Genomic DNA, 22,555 nt, shown 5'->3' with positions numbered 1-22,555 from the left:
TCTCACTTATATGGGAAATCTAAATCAAAACTGATTTGCAATTTTCAACTACAGTGGCCTGAATAAAGGTGATTCAGTGATATTGAAGCCGTGTTTTCATTGGTTAAAGGCATCAGCATCCAAACAAAGATAGCACTGAATAGAGCAGTCTAAAAGAGATGGAACCACCAGGGGACAAAAACAGTTCATTAGAGAAGCCACCCCAGACCTGCCTCAACAATGGTGATGCTATGAATTGGGAGATTTCTTTTCTTTCCTTCCCTGTCTCCCAGCCTGGCTCCCTGCCTCCCTGACTGTTTCCCTGCCTACCTGCCTGCCTCCCTTCCTCCCTCCCTCCCTTCCTTTTCTGTCGTACTAGGGATCAAACCAGAGTCTTTGTAGAGAGCTACATTTCCAGCCCTGGTCCCCCTTTTTTGAGACAAGGTCTCATTAAGTTGCTAAGTTGCCCAGGGTTGGCTTGAACTTGGAATCTTACTATCTCAGCCTCCCAGAGTGCTGGGATTACAGGTGTGCACCGCCATCCAGGCAAGAGACTGCTTCTTTTCCCTGGAGCACCTCACCCCTCAGCAGTGAGCACAGCTGGCTGCACTGGAGAAGCATCCAAAGCTGTGCACAGCAGCCCCTACCCTGCAGCAGGCAGCGTGGACTCAAAAGGAGCTCTCTTTCTTGTATTGCTGTTTCAATTAGCTAATGCAAGGTGGGAAGCAATTAGATTGCTCCTGATTGTCAGTGATACACTTTTGTTTAAGTCTTACGCAGTATCCTGAAGTAAGATACCTTTCAAGTGAAAATTTAACACAACCCTAAAAACTGAAGTCTTCCCAGGGGAAGGACTCTTAGAGGTTATTTTGTCTGACAGAAAATGCTAGAACTCTCCTATTTCCAGTTTGAGGGCCTGAAGATGGCCGTCAGGCTCTCCTGGTCTTGCTTCTTTGGGGTTAATAGTCACAGTTCTCTAAACTCTTCTTCATATGCAGGGGCTTCTACCCCCCCGCCCCCCCAACACAGACCTTCTCCTCTGGACACAATATTTATAAACACTCTTCTAGAAGGGTGGAGCTGAGAATGAGATGCATTATCCCATGTGATCGCAACAGTGCAGAGCACAGTTTGACTCATCCCCACCAGTCAGGACACTGCACCTGAACCCAGACAAGAATGAGGATAACAGCCGGGTGTGGTGGAGGATTACTGTTCAAGGCCAGCCTGGGCAACTTAGTGAGACCCTGTCTCAAAAATAAAAAAATAAAAAGGACTAGGGGTGTGTGGTAGAGTGCCCCTGGGTTCGATCCCTAGGACCCTCCCACAAACACACGCCCAAGAATGACAACAGCAATAACTTCTTAGGTAGATGTCTGATGCTGTTGGTGCAACCTGATCTGGACATGAAAGAAATGAAGACCTTTTTTGCAAGTACTGAAGGCAAGCCATAGGTCCAAGCTACCATGCCCAAGTGCAATTAGCATTTAAATCTCAAGTAGGGATGCATATATGCATTAACTGCAATCATCTAAACCTCCCTGCACTGGCTCAGGCTGATCATTTCAAGAAATTCTTGATAGGATGAACCACCATATTAGCTGTTAGTAAGAGCTTGGTTTCATCTGTATATTGGATTTTAAAAATGCTTCTTCTTTCCCTAAGGAATTCCTATACCTTTATTATTAGAGTCTCTGTAGTTACAAAGTTGTATAGGAAAGCAAAAATCACCCTGACATAAAATTGTTCCAACTGTCCCTTAGTGGGCCAATTACAATGCAATAGAAAAGTACTCAGGAGCTGCAGGTGTAGCTCAATGGTAGAGCATGTGCCTAGCATACATGAGGTCTTGGGTTGGATCCCCAGCACTGCAAAAAAAGAGAAAAAGGTATTCCTACTCAAATATCTTTCCCCTTTCACTACTAGGATCTATCGATGTCCATCATTCAGTATCATTTTCCATCTCCTTTCACTGAGGGCAAATACATGGTAATTTGTTGCAAAGTGAATGGCAGATCTTGCCAAAAAGGAGAGAACCATTTAAATGATGCAGAAGCCACTGATCAGTTAACAGCTAAAGTAGACAGGCAACAAGGGTGATGCCTTCAAAAGAGTTTAAAAGAGAATGGTCTGAATATTAAAGGATTTAGAAGAGACTTTGGAACAACTGCTAAAGCTCACTAATATTTATATAAAAATAATTCTCTTTGCAATCACAAAGTAGAAGCCAAGCAGGAAGTGAGGGATGGTATCTTGTGCTGTCATGACTCTGGCATTAAAATGATCTCCCCAAACCTCTCAGGTTGCTTAAAAAATTAACTTCATTAAAGTATAATTCACACACAACAAATGCACCTGCTTTAAATTATAAGCATCTGTGACTTTTGACAAATTTGCACAGTCATGATACAATCACCACAATTAAGATATAGAACATTTCCATCTTCCCAAAGAAATACTCAATTCACTTATTCATTCTAAGAATTCTTCATTGCATTTATAAACTAAATTTTTAAAAAGCTTATTTTCACAATTTTTAATTTAATTTCCAAGAACATCCCAATAGTCTCAACATCACAAAATTAATAAACTTTAATTTTGTAGAGTAGTTTTAGGTTTACAGGAAAAGTGAGCTGAAAGTACAGAGTTCCCATATATTTCACCTCCCCATTGTTAATAGCTTGCATTGATGTGCTATATTTGTTATAAATGAACCAGTAAAATCTGTTAGTGTTAGCTAAAGTCTATAGCTCAAAGTAGGGTTCACTCCATAATTTGTGTTGCAATTTTGTGTGTGCCTTGAAGGGGAACCTTTTTTCAGTACTGGGAATTGAACCCAGTGCCTGTGCACTGAGCTACATCTCCAGCCCTTTTAAAATTTTTTATTTTGAGACAAGGCCTTGTGAAATTGCAAAATTTTCCCATCTGGGCCTGAATTTGTGATCCTCCTGCTTCAGCTTCCCACAGTGCTGGGATTACAGACATGCACCATCATGCCAAGCTTCAGGGTTTTTTTGTTTGTAATAAATGCATGTTGTACACTCATGATTACAGCATCACACAGAAGAGCCACACTGCCATCCTGCTTTCTGACCTTATGCGCCATGGATTCATTTCTTTCTGAGGCCCTAGTAACCACTGATCTTTTCCTGGTTCCACAGTTTTGCCTTTTCCAGACTCCAGTTGAAGCAGAAAGCCTCTATGTAGTCTTTTCAGACTGGCACGCTCCATTTGGCAGTATGCACTTAAGGTCACCCTATGTCCTGCAAGGACATCTCAGTTGCCTCTAACTTCTGACCATTATGCATAAACATGCTATAAACATAGGTTTTTGTGCAGACGTGTTTCCAGCTCACTTGGATAAGCACCAACGAGTGCAGTTGCTAGATGGTACAGTAAGAGCGTGCTTGGTAAGAGACTGTCTTCCATGGTAGCTATACCAGTTCACCATTCACCAGCAGGAAATTAGAGCTCCTATTATTCCACAGTCTTATCAGCCTTTGGCATTGTATTTTGAATGTTTATAGCTAGGTAGTAGTATCTCACTGGTGTTTAATTTCAATTATCTGATGACATGATGTGGCATATTATTTTCACATATTTTTTATCATCTGTATGTTTCATTGGTGATGTGTCTTTTCAGATCATTGGCCCACTTTCCCGTAGTTGAGTTTTAACAGTTCTTTGTACATTCTGGATGTATGTCCTTTATCAGGTGTTGTGCAAATATTTTCTCCCCTACTATGGCTTGTCTATTCATTCTCTAAAGAATGTCTTTCTAGAGCAGAAGCTTCAAATCAATAATGATATTTTAAAATGTTATATAAAACAAGTATCATAGGATGACAAAACTCTTGATCACATCTGTATGTGGGCAGAACCAAAGGATGAGTTTGGTGGTGAATTTGGATGTCTCCTTCCAGGCTGACCATGATGAACATGTTGACAAAGATTTCTCAGCTGATTGGTGTGTTTTTTAAAAAAATAAATGAACCATATTGGCTTCCAGTGGACACATTTCTTTATTAAGTGCTCACCAACTGGTTAATATTCATTCAAGAGTTTTGTAATGAGTCAATATTATGCCTACTTGATTGACAGTGTTTTTTTCCAGTGATTTAGAAAACCAAGAAATGATCTTCCAAAATTGTTCCTTTTCTTCCCACTGTCTTTCATGATCACATTTGCAAGCCTTTTTCCCCTTGGGGTAGAATTCACTTGGGCATTAAGACTTGAAGATATGGGAAGGAGCTCAGTGCACTTTTGCCTTGTCTCCTTCCTGAAGTTATAACTCTTCCTTTGTGAAGTCTGTGCTTCTTTTTCTTTTCTTCTTTCTTTTTGTAAGCAATATGTTTAACTGGATGATTTCCACCAACAGTACATGAAGTTTCTAAACATTGCAATTCGGTGAAGTACAAAACATTGAGTTGCAGGCTGTGGAAAGAGAAGGCAGCATCAATGATGGCACCTTCTAATCCTGGTTGTTCTAGGGGTAAGGGATGGGGAAGATCTTTTTTAAACCAAGCCCCTCATTTCAATATAAAAAACAATTACTCCGATCCATATTAAATTGTATTAAAAACGTGGACTAAAAAGTAAATACTACTCTATGTTTGGGTGAAGGCGGGAGGAAAGAATGAGTCCTTTGAAGCAGGAAGGAGATAGCTGGGGGAAGGTTCTGTGACTATGACCCAGGCCGTCACTCACTTTTGGTGGTCTCAGGAAGGTCCGATTTTTCTTTTCTTTCTTCCCCTTTGTATTTGCTTGGAAGTTTCATCAGCTGTTTACCCGATCATCTCGACTTTCCTCAAAGTTTTTCTGCCATTCTCTTTCTCATCTGGCTTTTTCTTGAGCTTCAATCTCTCCCCTTTGTCATTTCCTTTCACACATCTCTTTGGCTTCTCTCTCTTTCCTTTTAATTTCCAGCTCAGCAAAGAGTTTCACGGTCTGCTTACACACTGCTTGTTTGAACAGCTTGGGATCATCCTCCTCTACATTTGTAGGTTTCCCTTCCTTCTTTAATTGTTTTTTTTGTTGTTGTTGTTGTTCTTTCACACTGTGTTCCACATGTTCTTTTCCTGCCTGAATTACATCGAGGGCCGCCTTCTTTTGTTCCTGATCCAGTAGCAATTTGTAAGCTCTGTCCACAGTTTCAAAAGCCTTTTGTATTCTGTCAGCATCGTCTTGGTTTTTGTCAGGATGCGCCAATATGGACAACTGACAAAACCTCTTTTTTATTTCTTCATCTGTCACTTCAGGATCTATCTGAAGAACCTCAAATGGGTTCAAATTGAAGTAAGAGGAACCAGGAGGGGTCAGTCTTTCAATCTGATTTTTAAACATTAGAACTGCATCTCTTTTCTCTATTTGTTTTACCTCACTGTAGAAGGTCATAAATGCTTCCTCGGTGCTTCTCCACCACCCGAGGCACTGCTTTCTCCCAAAGGCGCCATTTTCCTGGCTCAGCCGCCACATTGTGCTTCTTTTTCTTCACCCTGTTTGAACACTATCCTTCTTGGATGGAGAAGATAGTGATACTTCTCTCTAGTGCTTTGGCTTTAACAGGAATAAGACCCACATGTGCACTGCAAGTGGTTTCTGGAAAGAAGCTGAGGCATGGCTGAGGTCTCCTTGGTTGGTTGGACAGATCTGGCACAGCTGTTGGAGGCTGAGATGAGTGCCAGACAGATTTTGAGAACACAGAAATGTAAACGTTATTCAGGGACACAGCACGTTAGTGTGCATAGAGGCCCTGCAGTGGCCACTGGCAAAGGGAACAAACCACCCTGCCAGAACACAGACAAGCCAAGTACAGTACTTGAAGTTGTTAAGCCAAAGCAAACCAAGACTGTCTTTGTGCACACTCAAGAATCCAGAGGCGTAACCTGCACCCCTGGCAATGCAGTTGGCCTGGTTTTGGAAATGGGTGAAACTCAGAGGCCCCCATATGAGCCAGGCTTGGGAGATGCCCCTGTGAGGAGTGGGCACATGACAGAAGGCAGCTCTCCTTTCTGTTGCCAACTAGAACCTGCTATCTTTCCCAGCAGGGACACTGTCCTTTCTCATTAGGTTCCCACTCAAGAGTGACAGAGAGACAGTCCTTGCCCTAGGCATCTTCTAAGGGTTTGTTCTCACCCTTATTTGGCATCCAGCTTTGATGACATGCCTGTCCTTCCATTTCTTATGTGTGGTCTTGCGAAATGGCTTGTCAGAAAGCACCCTGGATGCTGTTCTGATGGCTGTGGCTCTTCTTTCTTTTTAGAACAGTTCTTCGTTCATTTAGTTTAAAATTATGTACCACTTTTTTGGAGCATTACACATCCAACCATTTGCTCTGCTCTTATCCCACTTTTAGGTAACTACTGGTTTTAGTTTCTTATTTCTAATGAATACTTAAGCAATACAACTATCCAACTGTCTATTCTTTATTCCTGGTTCTTTTTACTTTTAAAAAATACAAATGGTTGTATACCATGCTTTCTCACAGAATATTTCTTGGGGAGAGGTCCTTCCTTCTCACTGCATATATACTTACTTGCCTTTTTATTTACAGCTGACACTAAAAATTTATGTTAGAGGTATGAATATTGTAGGTTGTTGTCATATTTAGCTAATTACAAACAAAGCTGCAAGAGCTCTTCAAATTTCATGATCCATGCTTGGTGCTGTATCCTCTAATTAAATGCCTGGGAGTGAGGGGACTGGGTCAGGGTGAATCTGTGTGTTTGATAGGTGCTACTATGCAGACCAGTGATGGCAAATCTTTTAAAGACTGAGTGCAACCTAAAACCCACCTGTTTATCACAAAGTGCCAACACTGCAATTAAACCTGAATACCGAGGTTTTAGAAAGAACAACTCATGCACTTGGCTCATGTGCCAAAAGAGGGCTCTGTGTGCCACTGCAGCATGGGTGTCATAGGTTGGCCACCACTGACTGTCCTGCATAAAGTTTTCCAATATGCCCCCACTTGTGCAAGTTAGTTCTTAGCTCTTCTCAGCATGGCTAACACTGTATATGAGCAAACCACTGATTCATTTACCTTTTTGTCAATTTGACAGTAAATAGATATATTTCAATTTACATTGTCCTCATATGTGTGAGAATAAGCATCTTTTTGTACCTCTATGAGCCATTTCAATGTCCTTGCCTATGGGTCACCTGTTCACACACTTTAAATAGTTCCCTATTGAACTGGTAACTGTTTTTATACTGATTATAGTAGCTTTTATCGCTATATTAATTCTTTATCTACCATATGAATTGTAAATATCTTTTCAGGTTTTTTTAGTTTGTATTTTCCCTTTGCTTTCAGATGATCAGTCTTTAAACTTTCTAAAAAGTATAGTTTAATTTCTTTTCTCCCTCTTTCTCTCTCTCTCTCTTTCTCTCTGGTACAGAGAATGAACCCAGAGCCTTTGCACTGAGCTACATTCCTAGCCCTATTTTATTATTTTATTTTGAGACTGGGTCTTGCTAAGTCATTAAGTTGCCCAGATTGGGCTTGAATTTGTGATCCTCCTGCCTCAATTTCCAAGAGTGCTGGGATTATAGGTGTGCACCATTGTATCTGGCTTAATTTCTAATTTTTAATATTTTGTTTGATGACTGCCAGGCTTTATACCATAATGAGACAGGTTATAAAAGAATTGCCCTACATTTTTAGCTAGTACTCATAATGTTTCACGTTTAACACTAAGATTCCATCTGGAATTTATCTAGGTTTGTAGTTGGAGGTATGAACTAGATTTATTTTTTTCTCGGTGGATTCCCAGTTATCTCAATGTCACTTGCTGAATGGTTCATCTTGGCTTTGCTGACATGAGAACCCCTTTACCATGTACCAAAGCACTCTCTGTGTGCTGAGGCACTCGAGAAATATCTACTGGTCTCTAGTTTGCAAGAGCAGCCCTGGATCACACTGCTTTAATACTGAGGTTTAGGGTTTACTTGAATCTCTAGAACATCCAGTTCCCCTAATTGCTCTTCTTTTTCAGGGTTTTCTTGTCCATTTCCCACAACAAAATTTCTGGTGTTTTCATTGGGATAGCTTGGAATTATACATGTGGTTAGGGAAGATTGGCATTTTTATGTTGTAGAGTCTCAGGAGATTTAAAGGTTTCTTCATATGGTCCCATAAATTTTTATTATGTTTGCACTGCAATTTAAATTTTTTTGTTGAGCTTATAAATGGGTTCTTCCCTTCCATATAATTTCTACCTGGTTGTTGTTGCCATCACAGCCTATTTGGCCTAAGGGTCAAATTCAAATGACTTCTCAATTTAAAACCTCCCCATCCCCTTTTACCATGCAATTCCTGCTCCTAAACATCAGAATCTAATAGTCACTCTCTCTGTTGTCCCCATTACCTTCACTTACTAAGGACTTTTCATTCTTAGTCAAGTAATGCCACGCTTTGTTATTTCCTTCAACTCTTGAGCACAGAAATTATCCTAAAGAAGATCAGAGATTTATCAGAAGGCTGTGGTTTAGTTGACTGAGGCCCTCAGCAATGGGCATGATGCCACAATGTCCCCTTGCTCCAGCATGGCCCCTCTGGAGCTGCTGACATGCACTGCCTGGCCTCCCTGATGGAGGAGAGGGAGCACATAAGGAATTTCTTTTTCCCACTAGGGAGAATGGAAGCTTTGATTAGGAATAGAGAAAAAAATGAGGGAAGACGATAGAAACATCCAAGAGGAAGAAAGAAGTCAGGTGGAAAAATGAGTCTATTCCAGAGCTGGTGGTGAGGATGACACCAGTCAAGCAGTTCAATGCCAAACTCTTGGAAAAGGAGGAGCAGATGGAGGAGGCAACTCAGGCCCTAGTGAACCTGGCCTGCCACTGCCAGGGGAAATCACAGTGCTCCACTCATCAGTGTTTCCCTGCTGATTCAAGGGACTTCTCCAGGTCCACAGTGGCAAGGTGGCTGCTTCCCATGGGGCATGAGGCTGAGATTCCTCAGAGCACTTGAGCCTTTTGCTCCTCTTGGTCACATGGGCTCTGTCTCAAGGGGCCCAGACTGCCCAGGAACTCGGATTGCAGAGTCTACCCTGTGGCTCTCACCTGGCCTTGCTCTGAGTGGGGCCCATCATGCTGGATGGCCAGGGTGCGAGAAGACACCCTGTTTGGCAAAGGGACAAGGATCTGGGTTTGTGTTCTGGCTGACTGTGAGGTGCTTGAGGCAGGAAGACCTGTCTGCCAGGCTGTAGCCTTTGGAGAAGAGGCTCAGAAGTACAACTGAGGAAATCAGGGCTTTGCAAACATGGCCAGGGCATGGGTCTTCTCTTCTTGGGTCTCTCTTTTTTCCATGTGCATTTCCCATGTAATTTTTTTTAAATGGGAAGAAAGTGTTCCTCTACTCAACACCCCCCAAAGCAAAAATGAATGTCAACTAACCAGCCAATTAACAACTGACTAATCAATTAACTAATCATGCCATCTGTTAACAAAGTCTAGAAACACTTCTATATTACATACACATGTGCGCGCGCACACACACACACCGTGCATGCACACACAAGGGCTTTCACTTTCCTCCCTTCTTTTTTTTGTTTTTATTTCACATATTCAGCACCCAGGCTGCCCTTGTGACTTGGTGATCTGGCTTTGGTGATCTGCTTCAGAAACAATTACAAGTGTTCCCACCCCACCCCATTTGGGTTTGTATCTTGGTTTCTGGCTGCATAAACTGGTGACCAGGACTTGGGCCTGGCTGCGGTTTTTACTCCTTTAGGGCCATTCCACCCTGTGGTGTCTGCTGCCTCCTCTATGCCCTGCTGGGATCCCTAGACAGTGCCTCTGTCTGGCCTGGCTTTGTGGCTTCCCCTGTATCCCCTGAGGTGGACAAACAGCAGCGACAGAGCCTCCCACTCTCAAGACACTCAGCCCAAAGAGCACAGCAGCTCTCTACTCAACTGTCCTCATCACTTCTGCCCCTGGGCGCCTGTGTGCATTGCATGGCACATTTGTGCCTTTCGTGTGGTTGTTAGTAATGCTGGCTCCCCTGGCAGCCCAGTGTGTAAAAGGATGTGACTTGGGTTATAAGTGATGTGTCATCAGCAGCCTGAATTACTGAAATTCTTGACACTACCTCATAAAAATAATTCACCTATTTAGAAGGAGAAAAAAAGTCAGCAAGGAAGAAGGTGCCCAGTAGACAAGGGACAGCGGGACACATCTTGCCTTGTTCTTATCTGGCAGCCCCAGAGCACAGCCTCTTCTGCTCTCTAAATAATTTATCCCTACTTTTGTTAGTTTTCTCCACCCAGGTTGATTTTATTTTGTTTTACTGATAAATGGCTTGCTTCTCAGAGAAGGAGAGTGCCAAGGCCACAGTTGAAGCTTCAAGGGAGCTGGAGCCCAGGTCTGGCCTGGAGACAGGGGGGCTGGGGGCGGGGGTGTTCCTAGATGGGCTGGAGGTCAGGCTGGCCACACCCAGCAGCTCCAGGGGACAACTGGGTGGGTCCCTAGCTCTCCACCGACCATGCTACAGATAGAATCTCTGGGGACCTGCTGCTTCCCTGGTGGAAGGGTCTATCCAAGCTGTTTATCCCCAAGCCTCCAGCTGCAGCACCTTGCGAGGCCCAGGACACCTCCTGTCAGCTGAGGCCGGCACTGCTGTCCCTACATGGCATCTTTGCTTCAGATGTTGTGGCAGGTGGTATTTCCAAAGATGATGGCCACAGTGCCTCCCAGCCATGTGCTTTAACACGAGATGATCTTGCCACCCTCCAGTCACGAGCTGGGTCCATGTCCCCATCCCCTTTGAAATCAGGCAGGACCATGACTGCTCTGATGTGGTATACAGTGGGGGTGACATGTTGCAAGTTCCAAGGTTAGATTCCAGGTGGGACAGGAGGCTCTGTGTGTCCAGAGAGATACATGTGTTTGGGGCCACCACAAAAGCAGCCTGACTGCCTGGAACACCTATAGGCATTCAGGTGGACAGCCCCAGCAGGTGACAGCCAGTGGCAACCAGCAGACATTGAGAGGACAGTCCCTGATGACAGATTCTAGCTCCCACTATCTGTACCCTGCCCAGTGTATCTCCTCAGCTTGGCTGTAGACATCAATACCCCGAATGCCAACAAAAAGCTGTTCATACCACGAAGGGTCAGGAAAGCTCACGAAACAACAACAGTAACTACAGCAGATGTAAAATCTCAGTTCTCCTAGCATGTTAGAATGTTAGCAAGGTTTTAAGGCTCTAAAGGCCCGAGTCCCTTAAATTCCTCTCTTCTTGGATGCAGTGGGTGCATAGTTCAAGAGTGTGTGAAAATCCAGCCAATACAAATGTGGAACTGCGATTCCCCGAGGATGGGCTGTTACTCTCCCTTCAGTCAGAGGGCGCAGAGCACATCTCTGTGCTGCAGTCTACTGATTTCAGATCTGGTTAATATTTAAAAAAAATGTCTGGCCATCAAACACTTCCTTTTCCAAAACTGCTGTTTAATCCAAGAGGCCATTCGGCATTGGGTCAGCTGGCTGTTCTGCATGGTAGAGGGGCAGCCCGCTGTCTGCTGCGGCACTGCCCATGAGGAGCACCTGCCCAGCCACATCTCAGCTGTGAACATGAGCGTGAAGAGGTCAAAACCGTCACTGCCCAAGGGAACAACCCCCTGCCCCCAACAACCAGCATCCACAGGGGCTAAGTGCTAGGTGCTGGGGATGTGCGGGTGAACAAGACTGACATAATCCCTATCATCATGGTGTTCAAAGGCGGCCGTTTTCTGTCCAGATATTCTTTTAAAACTATTATTATATTCAGAAGAAAACTAAAGCCTCATAGAAGCTTTTGCAAAGTGAGAATGTCTAAGTACACTTTGGGGTGCAGGCTTTCAGGCTGACCCCAGTTTGGGGCTGGGGAAAGGTGGATGGAGACTGTGTGTTAGTGTGATGCTGGCTGCCTCGTCAAACGCCCAAGTTTGGAAGAGGTTTGCCAGAGGCTCAGCACACAGAAGTTTAGTTGTGACTCATGTCATTGGTTGACTGGTGGCATTTTACCCTTTGCTGACTCTCCTTTCATTTTCTCCTGAAAGATTCCAGGGACCCTGTGTGTGTACCCAGTGCAACAGGAAGAGGAGGGTGGATAATGTATATGTGCTTCTTATCTGCCTTGGATGGCACGAGGGACTTTGGAGAGAAGTCACCTGGCCCCTTAGAGATGGAGTCCCTGGCTGGAGAGCCCCTCCCTACAGCACCCCTCCTTGAGGCCCTTTCCCCAGGAAGCAGAATCTTGGCTGCTGTATTCTGTGTTCCTCATCCCTGCCTCAGATGGTCTGCTGTGCACTGCCATTGCCAAATGGGACACTAGTGGCTCGCTTAGGACTCCTGAGAGTGGGGGTTTTGACAAGAAAACCTAGATGGCCCCAACCCTTCTCTCTAGGAAAGATCTATTAAGCCTTGCACAGGTCCATAAGGGACTCTGCAAAATGAATGTGTATGTGAGTCCACCTTGTCAATCCCCTCTGCTCAGTATATGGGAGAAAACATCTTCACCAAGAAACAGGGCACTCCCTGGGGTAGGTTTAAATACACTCATTTCCACCCAACTTTAATAAAACCAAATTCTTAAAAAAATAGCCAGTAAGCATTTGAGAGACCCACCCCCATACTAAGTCATATTAAGTATTAACAAGCCTGTTCCTATTTTGTTGGTGGAGTGCTTAAAACCTTTCTTTGAAAAAATTCTCTTCCGCTTCCTCCCCCAGAGTAACATGTGGCAAAATAATGCTCTATAATGGTTCTAATGATGTATTCTTGCAGCAAGGGTGCCTTAGTTTTCCAGGGCTTTTAATTTATTTTATGTTATAAATTAATAATGTATTTACGATTGAGAGTAACTCATTAAATGTAAGTGTCATAAAATGAGGCACTTAGGAAAGAACAGCATGAAATGATCCTGATGTACTCCTAAGTGTTACATTAAGTGCATAAATCATATTTGTTTTCTCGTCCTTTAAGTAGAAAACAGCCAAGGAGGTAAATGTAATTACTATAATTCTATTTTAAAAGGTCCAGGAAGCTTGAGAATAGAATTTGCACAAACATCAGAAAAGGCAGCTTATTCTGGCCAATCAGATTTTTCATCATTTGTGACAAACTCAGCCAAATAGAATGAGATGTGGCCATGAAGCCAATATGCACTCTAAGTAAATAAGAGCTTTCCAAGGCCAAGATTTCCAGCTCTGCACAGAGAACTCTTTCAAAGTGGGGTCTCTCTTAGAACTTGATGACTGAGGCTGGAAAACATATAAGAAATTTCTCAGAGACCCTCAGCTAGAGACCTTCTCTCTCTATCTTTCAGGACCAGACCTGCAGCTGGTTGGGGAGCAGGTGGAGGAAAGGACTGGCCCGAGGGGACTGGGCATACCATCACGTGTGTTCTGGCTTTTGCTTGCAACAGACCCACTATGGTGAAGTGGGAGCTGACTCTATGAAGCCCCTGCACAGATACTGGCTGTATAAAAGCATGTGGTCACACACTTATAATCCTGGTTCCTTGGGAGACTGAGGTAGAAGGACTCCAAGAGGCTGAGGCAGGAAGATTGCAAGTTTGAGGCCAGCCTGAGCAATGTGAGACACTGTCTCAAAATAAAAAATAAGGTCCAGAAAGTATGAGAATACGATTTGCACAAACACCAGAAAAGGCAAGGGACTAAAGATATATAGCTCAGTGCAATACTGTCACTGCTACAATATTGAAAAATAAATCAGGCACAGCAATTTCCAGTGATTCCTTTTAACACTGACTTCCCATTCCTTTATTAAAAAGTCTATGTGGAAGGCAATATAATGAAATAATAGGAGAAAATGCAAGTACCAATAAGTCTCTTTACCCTGTGGCTCAAGTAGAAATGAAATAACCAAAAGAAATATGGTATATGGAGAAAGGGAGGGACTGACAAGGACCTACAGCCACCACCAAAGGACTCATCGTCCAACAGCAGGGGCACAATGGTTGCTCTACCTGAGCACCACCCAAGGGCCAGCTTCTAGTCGAGTGATGTCTGTTCTATATGTCGAAGGTCACCCATCTAAATAGGCATTATGGTTCCAACTTTTACATATGAGAAACCTGAAGCTAAAGGAACACTTAGAGACTAGTTACCAAAGTCATGGAGGTTGTGATGGTGGATCTGAGAACTTGAACCAGCCTGACTCAAAGCTGAGGTCCCTTCCCTCCACACTTGGCCTCCTTCCTTACTGTAACCCTGAAGTTTGGTGTGGTCTGGCACCTGTAAGTGCTCAAATGCTGTATGGGGCAGGACAGGGGCAAATGTCTTGGAAGCCATGGTAATGTCTGTTCCTAGGAGGGGCTGGCTGGCCACTCTAGTCTAGCCCATCTGTCTACAGTCAAGGGTAAGGTAGTGCCAGTGGCAGAAAAATTTTATGATAAGAGATACGTCTGCATGGTAACAGCATTTTTCTTCCTTTTTGTCTTTTAGCTTTCAAAAAATAGAAAGAGAATCAAGAGCTTGACAGGACATTGGTTTCTAGACAAATGAAACACATCATGTTTCTGTCTAGCTCTTGGCTCATGTGCTAGTATGACATGACAGTGGCATGTAGCACATCAGTTTTCTGTCCCTTTCCAGGCATAACTTGCATCAGAACTTCCCTTCCAACCAAAGTAGCTTAAAATAATGACAGGACACAATGCTGGACTGTGCTGTGGGCAACACACAAGCTACATGGCTCACCTGAACTGAAACTTCACAAGGAGAAAGACTCAGTCACTTGGGCTTTCACATCATCACCATCATTAGCGTCTTCACCACCACCACCAGCACCATCTCCACTGCCATAATGATCATCACTATCGTTATCACCACCATTATCATCATCACCACTACCACCAACATCACCACCCCATAATGACCATCACCATCACCACCACCGCCATCACTGTCACTACCAACAACACCGCCATCATTATCACCACCATCATCGTTACTGTCATCACCAACACTGCTCTCCTCACCACCATCACCATCACCATCGTCAGTATCCTCATTTTAGGGCCTAGAGAGAGTAGGAGCCATGGTTTATATATATTTTGGGACTCAAACTTGAAGTCTTAAAGATGGGTAGGAAACCTCTGGGTCAAGGTCAGTCTGGGGGTTTATATACACTATCACAGTTAATTCTGTTCAGTTCAAATATACAATCCAGGGAGGAACCATGGTACCTAGAGGAGGAGGATGCAATCGCAACAAAAACTCTCAGAAGTGGGTTGTAGAATCTCTATCTTTCAGATAAGAGGTGAGGCTTAGAGGTTTTAGTGGACTTATCTTTGACCACAAAGCCAAATAAAAACAGAAATGTCTTTCCAATCCATACTACCTAGAGGAAAACCTGTGTTCTTACGAGCTATCACAGTGTCCCAAGCATGGGCTAGCAGCTCTTCCAGCCCTGTTGCTCCATCCTGCCCAGGCACTGCCTCCAACTTCCTTCCTATGAGGAAAGATAACATTGATTCATCTCTTTCTTGGTAGCATTTTTGGAGAGGTCTGGGGGTATAGAGAACAAGGGATCTCAGGCCCTTTCTCTGAGCATCTGTGGCTTCCTTGATATATGAGGTGAATCAGTGAATCCTCAACATCTCTTTCTGATCTTTCTAGGTCTTTTCCTAAATGTGGTAAGATTTTTTAAGTTTCAATCTGCCTACGAGTTAGTTCACTTGCCTGGACTCTGAGTTAAAATTACACAGAAGGTAAGAAATGCTTAACACCAGCCAGGTGGGATTGCATGCGGCTCTCTCTTGTCACATCCTGCAAACCTGTGCACATCTATGCATACCTGTGCCCACCTGGTTCTCTGTGCCTGTAAGTTACACAACGGGCTCTCCATCATCTGGCTTACACAAATGCTACCATCCCCTCAGGATCCACCAAAGAAGAGTCTCCTCCTCTGGGAAGCTACTCTTTCCTGCTCTCTACCTGCCAAGCCCTTTGCACTGATTTTGTAAATGTTCACCACAACCTGAAACTTTGTGTGAAAAGCACTACCAAATCCCTTGTTGATAATTCCATGATAAAACATCTTGACCCATCTTCCGAGCCATAATTGCACTCATATGGCAGGTATTCAATCTTCTGCCATTCTTCAAATCCACTTCTTAAACACAAACTATGTGTAAGCATTGAAACTGACCTTTTGCAAAATTCCAATGCAACTGAAATAAACTGCCACAGCCAAATTAGGCTCTGAAAGTATAACGTTAAAATGCACACATTTCTTAAGCTGCTGAACTTTGAAGCCAAATCCCTGTGATCTGTTCAAAGAGCAGAGACCTTAGATAATGGGATGAGGGACAGCTGAAAAACAGAGATCAGAGGAGATCAGGAAGGGGAACAGTTCTGACTTGTCCCATGGCAAGCCTAAGAGTCACCTGTGGACCACAATACTCTGGACTTGGGGGGAAGGTGGTGTTGGCTGCCATTTAAGTTCACTGGGGTGAAACTAGCAGATCTTTACTGAGATGCGCTGGTGGGGTGGGACAGATTCTGGACAGCAAATGAAAGAGCTAAGCGCTAAGCCAGGAACCACAATGAGACTGCAGAAATGAAGACTTTGCAGGTTGGTGGGACAGACGATGGGGCACATGGACAGTACTGGTTTTCATTCCCACACTGATGCATCCTGAATTATTTAAGCATCATCTGAAAACAGGAAGATGACCCAAACCCACGCAGCCTCCCCCACCTCATTTCCTACTTTACTGGCTCTGAGGTTCATTGCAACTTCCCAGTCGGATATGGAACACTGACTGCATACTCTGCAATGGCTGTACCGGACACTCCTGCTCAGTCAGCTACCTGTGTGTGCACAGACAGGTGTGTGTGTGTGTGTGTGTGTGTATGTGTGTGTGTGCATGTGTGTGTGTGTGTGTGTGTGTGTGAGAGAGAGAGAGAGAGAGAGAGAGAGAGAGAGATGAGGTTGGGGGCATGGGGGTGGAATTTTGCCTCAGCATCAGTCTGACCAAAATCTCCTGGGTGAGGGTGTTCTCAAATAATTGTCATCATTTACCACCAAGCTAAGACATGGGACAAATTACAAACTGTAGTTCCCAAATATTTTGTTCATTTCTTCTAAACCAGTTGAAAAAAACAGACAAATAACAAACACAGCAACGCTAAGGGGTCTGGCTATAGCTCATGACTTTCTGGGTTGATGATGCTTAGAAGGCAGATAGGGAAGGAGCCTGCTGTGAGTGAGGAGGAAAGGAGGTACTGAGTACAGGAGGTTCTGCTCCTCTGTCCCCCTGTGCCCTTTGAGCGGAGGTTAGAAGAAGACTCCTGGAGCCTGCTGGTGGCCAAGCAAGCCAGGCCTCCTTGCCTCCAGACTCCTGTGCCTGAGGGCAGCTTTACCTACTCAATCCCAAGTGTGCAGCAAGTGTGCTTTAAGTAAGAGGCTGGGAAGCCAGGGAGGCAAAGGATACAGGAGCTGCAGGGATATCATTCATTACTGCTGCCCTGCCATGCCTTAGTATTGGCACTGTGCCTGGAAAATCTGTACAGATACTCCTGGAAAGAAGATTTTCAGAATATTGGAATTTGGTGAAGATGACAGTTGAAATGACTTTCACTAATACAAGAATCTGCTGTAGGCTGAAGAGGAAGCTGACAGTTCAAAGCTGACCATGACCCTGTGACACTTCAAGATTTGCACTCAAAGTCCTCAATGCAACTCAGTAACCAGGCACCCCCCAACACACCCCAGCAAACAGACACCTGGCAGTCATCCCACTTCTGTGTGAAATGGGAACATATGCTGTAACCATTGTATAATCAGCTCCATGAATCCTACTTTTGAAAGCAGCTTTGATGATATCATTCTTCTATTCAAAAACTTTTGGAGCTCCCATTGCCCAGAAAATATAGCCCCAGTCACAATTGGGGACCACAGTCTTCCCATCTGGACCTCCACTGACTGCATGGTCCTCCACCCAACTTTGGCCAAGCCCACTGGCCCCCAGCTGCTGTCTGTCTCCTCCTTAATCCCACTCTGTTTCATCAGTGGGCCTCTCTCTCACTTGGTGTGAACTCCTTTGAGCCAGACGTTTGTCACCCACTCCTGCCACACACTTCCAGCACACAGACATTGAGGAAGTATTTGGTGATTGGGCCAACCTGCAGCTGCCCCATCCACTCTCCACAGAGTGGCAGGAGCATCATTTCTAAAGGTCCGGCCTGACTGTCCCTATAATGGCTTCTGCTATGACTCATGCCTGAAACCAAGCTTGGCTCCTCTGCCCAATGCAGAGGCTTGCCAGGATCTGTCCTGCCTCAGCCAAAGCTTCCCTCTCATCTCTCTCCCATATCCTTGGGAGACTTCCCTGGGCCCCATACTCTCCGTCTTCCCAGGATGATCTTGACATCCTACAGAGCCATTTTCTCTCTTCCCCTTAGAAACTTCCTACTCTGCCCAGGACCCATGCACTGAGGCCTCTCTGTCCAGCTCCCCAGCAAGCATCTTGCCTTGTTTAGCTAAGTCCTTTATTAGGTTCAGGCCTCTGAGAGGACAGGGACCACTGATCACTTCATCCCTAGGGTCTCACCTGGAGAAGATGGACAACAATCACTTTCTGAACAAATTGCTCCACTTTGTTCCTTAGACTGAAGAGCAGGTGAACATTGCAGCTGCAAAACCCACCACAGAGCCTGTGGTGATCTGTGGTGATCTGTGCAGCTGTTGCATACCCCTTGCAGAACTGAAGATGCAAGGCACCCAACGTTGCTCAGAGTGTCAGAGCAGAATCAGTTGTCCAGCTTACTAAAACCGGGAGCTATGAAAGGGAGCTGCCACTGTATCCTTTGCTTTCTTTGGCAGCTGCATGATAGCAGAACGTCCCAGTATTTGCTGATGAGAACAAATCGCCACTGCTGGAAATTCCTAGAAGACTTTCTAACCAGACTACAACTGCTCTGGATCTGCTCCACTTGGTTTTCGCAGACCCCAGAAACCTCTTAGGGTTGAAAAGCCATCTTCCTGACCCAGGGTCACTGGGGCCAGGAGGCTGTCTGCTGTTTCCCTCAGTCTCTCGAGGCCTGGACCTGATACTCTTCCCCTCCTCAGGATGCAGCACCTTCAGCTTCTACCCAGCCAGAGCCCTTCCACAAACTGGGCACCTTAGGGCATCCCGTGGCCATCTCACTGAGAATCTCAGCTTCAGTGAGAAACAGGAAGGGAGCAATGGATGCCTTTCATACAGGGGAGGCAGGAGTCACTGAGGTCCAGCTGGAAAGACCCCATGGCAAGAGCTGAAATTCCAGACTGCTCAGGTGAGAGGTTTGCACTCTCAAGCTACAACTCCCTATACAACATTTGATCATGAGAACCCTGATAAGTGCTCTTGCATGTCCTGTACAATAACCCAGGGCTGAGAGCAGATTTCTCCAAGACCAACACCAGCCTAGCACATTAGGGGTCAGCTCTCCTGCACCTTAAAGAAGCTAGTTAAAGGTGGTAGATGAATGAAGCACTTCCTTCCATGGCACACACGGGGGAGCTCACAGTACAGGCTCCTTGCATTTACACAGCGTATTGCAGGTCACAGGGTACTTTCAAACATGGTGCCTCATTTGACCACACAGCAATTTTTTTTGCAGAATGGCACACATATTAGCCCTTTACAAACAGGTATCTGAGGCTCTGAGAGCTTAAATGGCATGCCCAACAGAGCCTTCCCTTGGAAGTAGCAGGAGTCAGGGCTTCAACATCAAGTCACATACCTGTTCTATACAGCCAGGTGAGTCCTAGCTTCTACATTTGGTCAGATCAGCAGCATTTTTAAAAACCTGAAGCTGAAACTCAGTAACTCCAGCTACAGTTGCAGTGCAACCCAAGGACTCCTGGGATGCTTCTTAGGAAAGCAGGCTAGAAACCACCCCAACCCACTAAGACAGATGGCCTGCAACAAGCCCCAATGCCTCGGTGCTACAGCTTGAGGAGCTCTGTGCTAGCACCCCATGCCTTCCACTCTGCTGCAGCTGACTTCTCCAGCTCTGCCTGGGGCAAGCAGCTGGTGGTGGGCTGGATGGAGAAAAGAAACTTCCATCCATTTCCAGATAACCTGAAAGAGTCTGGCTTATCTGTAATAGGTCACTATCTGTCCGGTCACTATCTGTCCTCTCCCTCAGCAACTTCTGAACATTTCCAGCCAACAGATCAATCTCTGCAGAATGAATGCTTCTCTCTGGCTTTCATTTTGATAAATGCATGAAGGTGACAAATGTGATTTGGATTTCCTTGATTCTGGGAGTCCTAAAATCTGTTTGAAGTACTCCCATCTGAGCTGTGACAGAGTTGTGATTTCCTAAGGGAGGTCTGTGATGTCAAGCTCTTCTCTTCCCTCTGGAAGGGAGAACCTTCACTCTTCCAGTGGCTTTGGCTGGGAAATTAGCAACTCTGCTCAGCCTCGGCCCCTGCCCCTGGGTGCTCAGCCCCTGGGGTTAACAGAGCTTATAGTTAGGGAGATTTTTACTAAATGGTACAGCTAAGCTTTGTGATAGAAATTGGGCAAGGTTTTAACTGGCTTTAATAATCAAGTTACAATGATCCTCCTCTCCCTCCAGTGAACACAGCAGTCAGGAGAATCCCTTCGTGTCACTTTTTGGGTACTTCTTACAGGAAGACAATAGACTGAAATCAAGGTGTGAATGCCTTTCTGGGTATAACTAATCCCCTTCAATGGCCTTTCATTTCTCCCTATCTTGGCCTTTCAGTCACCACTGAGCTTGATTCCTAATGCATGGTTTCCAGCACCATGGTTTAACTGGTGCCAGGCCTGCTTTAAGGGGCCAGCAGTGCCAGTCTTGTCCCCAAGTAGGTGTGGCAATGGGGCATGTTTAGAGCATCAGCTGTACTATACCATTGGAGAGGTGGGCTTTTCCAGCATGCAGGCTGATGGTAGCAGAAGGAACATTAATTCTTTTTTCCCAAAAATTCTTTTTATTTTCCAATTCTAGGGATTGAACCTAAGGCCTTCACGCTGGACTATATCCATAGCCCTTTTTAATTTTTTTTTTTTTTTGAGATAGGATGTCAGTAAGTTGCTAAGTTTCCCAGGCAAGACTTGAACTTGCAATCATCCTGCCTCAGACTCCCAGAGTGCTAGGATTACAGGGGTGATTACCACGCCCAACTCTAGGAATTTTTTTTTTTTTTAATCAAGAAAGGACTGATTTTTAGTTTTTGGTTAGGGGAAGCAGCATCACAATGCTCTAGTCAATTTAAAGAAAGACAAACTCCTAATTACAAACCAAATACACTTTGGGTCACTTAACTATCAAATGCATCCTTTATTGATATATGCTTTTTTCTGTGACTAGAAGCAGGTCATTACCTCACTCTTGCCTTTGGGGATATCTTGGCCCTATCAAAGCTCCTAAAACTCTTTGGTTCCATCTGGCTTTGGCTGCTGTTCAGAAGTGGTGCATTAAGCAGCACCTCCTGAGCTATTTCCGGCTGGCCCATGATCCACTGGCTAAGTCACCACTAACAGGAGGTTAGCCTGGACCTGGGCTCCAAGGTTCAAGGCCAGCTCCCCCAAGAGCTCCTTGCACTACAATCTGTGCTTGTTTTACAAGTCGGTCTTTAGAGAAGCTGGTCAAATTCCCTCCAAACATTAAAGATGGCGCTTGCATCTCCAACTCTAACTCCATAGGGTCATAATGGCAGATTTCAAACAAAAATTTTGACCCCAGTGTAGACTTCTATTCAGAAACCTCTTTGCTCCTTGGCCCCAGCAATGACTTTAGCTATGCTGTGACTTTGGGGATGAGGGCTGAAGCAGATGGTCAATGAGATGTGGCAACTTTTGTGGGTATGTGCTGGTGGGGTGGGGGCAAGTGGAGGAGAAGGCAATGGTAAAGGACCAGATAGTCTTACATTTTCAAGTTTTGTTCACTTTTGGGACTGATAATAAATGAGTTTCCCGGGCCTGGAGTGATACCTTAACCAGAAGTCTTTCTTGGGGTTTAGTAGCTGCAAGATTTGGTCCAAATCTTGACACAGCCCATGAGTGTGGGCACACAGCAGTGTGACTCCCAGGGAGAGGGGGGGAAGGCCTGCTGTGTACTGAGGCGGGGGCTCAGGTCAGGGTAACTTGCCTCATTTTGAATGGGACACCATTCCAATGGCCTCCATATGAGAAAATAGTGTACAACAAAGTCCAGATGCTCCATTGGTTTTGATCCCCGGCCCCCCGACAAGACATGCAGATCCACACAATCACATAAAGGGAGGAGGAAATGTCTTGGAAATCCGAAAAGGGTGGTGGGGGGGAGCAAGCTTCAGGAAGCTGTCAGGCCACCCCAGCCTGGTGGGGCCCCCTATGGAGCCTTAGCAGTCCAGTTCTGCTCAGATTTCTATGCTTCCTGGGCCCTACCAAAGGCCATCTCTTCAAGATGCCTCCATAGAAAGGGGCACCCAGGACTGCGTGCGTGGAGGTGGAGACAGGGGGACTCAGTCCTTCCCAGTCTGGGGAGAGATCTGGTCCTGGCAGCCTGAGAGCACAAGCGCACCCCCACTCCCACTCCCAGCCAACAGGTGAGTGACCGGCGCCAGA

General features: G+C 45.0%; 1 protein-coding gene and 1 pseudogene across 7 annotated transcripts in view; both read right to left on the bottom strand.

The window, feature by feature from the left end:
* Positions 1–22,555, bottom strand: part of Slc35f3 (solute carrier family 35 member F3) — a 372,969-nt gene that overhangs the window by 88,796 nt on the left and 261,618 nt on the right. The window lies entirely within an intron of this gene.
* Positions 990–22,555, bottom strand: LOC147826288 (dnaJ homolog subfamily C member 8 pseudogene; annotated as a pseudogene). Its single transcript, XR_015439429.1, has one exon. The product of XR_015439429.1 is annotated as a dnaJ homolog subfamily C member 8 pseudogene (transcript).

The sequence above is a fragment of the Heterocephalus glaber genome, unplaced genomic scaffold (genome assembly GCF_053883595.1).
Source record: "Heterocephalus glaber isolate CG9 unplaced genomic scaffold, H.glaber_assembly_v1.0 deba00001472, whole genome shotgun sequence".
NCBI classification, from domain to species: domain Eukaryota; kingdom Metazoa; phylum Chordata; class Mammalia; order Rodentia; family Bathyergidae; genus Heterocephalus; species Heterocephalus glaber.
Note: the sequence above shows the minus strand (reverse complement) of the source record. Positions and strands in the feature narration are given on the sequence as shown.